Source organism: Limulus polyphemus, unplaced genomic scaffold, assembly GCF_000517525.1.
Source record: "Limulus polyphemus unplaced genomic scaffold, Limulus_polyphemus-2.1.2 Scaffold817, whole genome shotgun sequence".
Taxonomy (NCBI): Eukaryota; Metazoa; Arthropoda; class Merostomata; order Xiphosura; family Limulidae; genus Limulus; species Limulus polyphemus.
The window spans coordinates 107336-111129 of NW_013666427.1; the positions used below are offsets into that span (position 1 = coordinate 107336).

At 37.0% G+C, this 3794-nt stretch overlaps 1 long non-coding RNA gene across 1 annotated transcript; it reads left to right on the forward strand.

Moving 5' to 3' along the window:
• Positions 1–387: 387 nt before the first annotated feature.
• Positions 388–3443, forward strand: LOC111086065. The gene is made up of 3 exons (XR_002610824.1): positions 388–510; positions 602–710; positions 3420–3443. It is a non-coding gene; the product is annotated as an uncharacterized LOC111086065 (long non-coding RNA).
• Positions 3444–3794: the final 351 nt, after the last annotated feature.

Below are 3794 nucleotides of genomic sequence, written 5' to 3' on the forward strand. Positions count from 1 at the left end.
TTACGTAACTCAGTAAGAGTCGTACATTGTGTATGTGTAGTTCAGTTGTTGTAACTTGACGTCACGTTACTCGAACCTTCTGTATTTTTCTCGTTGCCTTAAGTGAGTATTGTTACATCATAGCGTCACGTAGTTTGTAGAAAGTTCTAGGCCTCAGTTGGACAATATATATATAGGCGACTAAGTGAACGCAAGTTAAGTTAGAAGAAGTTAAATCAGAAGAATTTAAGTTAGTTAAAGTGAAGTTAGACTGCAGGATTATTAGTTTAGCAGCAACAGGCGATATCTTAAAGTGCATTTCACAGTTTAATAGTGATAAGGAGAATAGTTTGTCTTGTGTTATAAAGTAATTAAACATGCCTAGGAGACTAATATTAAAAGTTCTGGATACAACTGTACTAACCTACGAATCTATCGTAGATTTTGCAGTAAGAAACAGAGTAGAGAAAAATAATTCGTCTTGTCAATTGAGTTCTAAAGTAACTGAACCAGCCTGTGTGGACTTTTTACGTAAAGATAATTACTTAAAGCTCTGTATATAATTGTGCTAATCCATGGGATAACGTAAATGAACTTCTCACCAATTATATTGTGATAACAGAAGAAAAAATAGAATTATTCAGAGTTTTAGATGTAACTGTGATATTCTATAATCTAAAGAATTTTTGTACATATGTTTGACTTGTTTTGAATATATTATTTTAAAACAAGTTACAAGTTGTACAACGAAATTTGTCATCGCTATCGCTTTTAAAATAATCAACTTTTAACACTCTTGTTATAAAAACTAAATAATCATTAAATATTAGATCACTAAATGAACTAAATAATAACACTTACACTAATCAGTTTTGTATATCTGACAATAATCCACTCTCCAAGAAAAATATTCACAATAGTTTTTATACTATATACAAAGACTGTTCTTACTTCATACACTAAATTTCCTCATATAGTCTACACCAACATTTGTAGTTCCTTTGTCAGTCTCTCTTCACATTGGACCTCCAGTAGGACTTCCCCTTGACAGGATTCCTTGTTTTTCTCTTGATCTTGTGTTGCCTGAGGTCCGTCTCTCCTAATAGATCTGTATACTGGCACAGTAAATCTTGTAACTTTTTTCTTCTTCTTGCCAGTCAGTTCTTCACTTATGTTGACGTCCTTGTACATCTCATCTCCACCCAGTGGTTTTGGGTCTAGTAGGTCTTCATCTTCTATGACAAAGTCACTGTCTTCTGGTTCTGCATCTCTGACAGCCACACCTGCCATGTCCATCTGCTCTTGTTATGTCCTTTTTCCTCTCAAAGTACCTCTTCAACATACCGGTGTGGCAGTTCTTTGTCTTCCCATTCACTTTCACTTTATAGTACGTTCTGTTTATAACTTCCTGCACTTCAAAAGGTCCTTTAAACTGCAGAGTCAGTTTGCTGTTGGCTGTGGGTAGCAGAACAAAGACCTTTTATCCGACCTTCAAATGTCGATCCTTGGCCTTCTTGTCATAGAAGTGCTTCTTACTGCCTTTGATGTGTTTAGCTTCCCCAGTAGAACTGATTTCATAGGTCCAGTACAATACTCCTTTCTGGTGCTTTGTTTTGAAATGTCAATCATTGGCCTTCTTTTCATAGAAGTGCTTCTTACTGCCTTTGATGTGTTTAGCTTCCCCAGTAGAACTGATTTCATAGGTCCAGTACAATACTCCTTTTTGGTCCTTTCTTATGGGTACTGTCCCAAAGTTTCTGCAGTGAAGGGTTTTTCTTCTGCACTTTCTTCAATTCCCATAGGCTTACATTCGGGATGCCACTCTTTGATACTTGCAAGGGATTGCTGTTTTGCTTGCTCTTCTTCCCTTGACCTCTTGTGGTGACTGCAGATGCTTCATCCATCTTCTTTCTGTCTAGTTCCTCCAAACTTCTATTACCTGGTATGTCTCCTATCACCAAGTCGTATATTGGTGCCTTAATACACATGGCCTTAAGGTCTCTCACATAGTAAAGAGTGTCCACGTTTATTTTTGCTATGGGAAACTTTCTCACTGTTCCATCAATTAGCACACAGAGATGTACCCAGAGTCTCTTAGGACGTTCACTTTCTTGTCCCCAACACAACCTTCACCTACTGGCATGTTGTGATTTGTTGTCACCTCTCGATGTTTGTCACATGCTCCAATCATTACTGGCACTGTTGCTCCATTTGCTAACTTCAGCTGACCATGCACTAATCAATCATGGAAATGGCACTTCCTTCTTGTGGTGAATCTGACGTGTTTTCTTGATTCTGTTTCATTAGACAGCCACATCCATGGTGATAGTCACTATTTTCTTGTTTCTTGCCAGCACCATCTTTGTAGGTAGCTCCAGCTGCTTTATGTTGAGATTTCTGTTGTTGCTTGTTGGTGATGGATTTGCACTCCTTTGCAATGTGCCCTATTTTATAACATAATAAAAATATTCACACTTTGCCATGTCGGTCCATTTTGTGAAGGATCGCTGTAGACGCGCCACAGTCTGAAATACAGTTTCTCTAGTGTTAAATTTGACTTTTCTGAACTTCCAAGGAAAACCTTCTTCAGTAAGTTCATAGCATTTCAGCAAAGCCACTTTTAACTTGTCAAAATTGTTGGATATACGACTGTTTAGTGCAAGAGTTATTATTTAATCCATTTAGTGATATAATATTCAATGATTATTTAGTTTTTATAACAAGAGTTTTAAAAGTTAGTTATTTCAAAAGTGTAGTTATGAAAAATTTCGTTGCGTAACTCGGTAAGAGTCGTACGTTGTGTGTGTAGTTCAATTGTTGTAAATTGACGTCACATTACTCGAACTTTCTGTATTTTTCTCGTTGCGTTAAATAAGTATTGTTACATCATAGCGTCTCGTAGTTTGTAGAAAGTTTTAGGCCTCAGTTAGACAATATATATATATATATATATAGGCGACTACGTGAGTGTAAGTTAAGTTAAGTTGGAAGAAGTTAAGTCAGAAAAAGTTACATTAATGAAGTTGTAGTTAGACTGCGGGATTGTTAGTTTAGCCGTAACAGGCGATATTTTAGTGAGTTTCACAGTTTAACAGAGATAAAGAGAATAATTTGTCGTGTCAAAGGGTGTTCTAAAGTAATTGAACCCGCCTGTGTGGACTTTGACGAAAAGGAGACAATTATTTGAAGTTCTAGATACAATTGTGGTAACCCACGGGGTAACGCAAGTGAATTTATCACAAATTGTGTAGTGTGAAACAGAGTAGAGAAAAATAATTTGTCTTGTCAATTGGGTTCTAAAGTAACTGAACCAGCCTGTAGGAATGTTTGACAAGGAAAAAAGAATTATTTAGAGATTTAGCTACAACTTTGATATCCTATAGTGTAAAGAATTTTTGTACATACGTCTGACTTGTTTTGAATATATTGTTTTAAAACAGGTGGATTGTGTGCTGTCCGTTTATTGTTCGAATTTATCGCTAACAAGTGACAGACACCTATTGTACAGAATCCGGTCCCATAAAACTGACATGCCTGCACTACAACATTATAGTGAACTGCATCACTACAACTTAATTTATAGCACACCAGAGCACTAAATCCTATTAAATTACAGCACTACAACTTTTTTTTTTCGTATTGTGTTTTACACACCTCCAAATTCCTATTGGAGGTGAGTATCCGGGAGTAAAACTGGCGGGTGGGCATGTTTCGGTGTAACGGGGATTCGAACCCGCGACCCGCATATTGCGAGCCGAGTACCATCACCACCTGGCCATGCCGGGTCACTACAACTTATGATAGTGATCTACGGC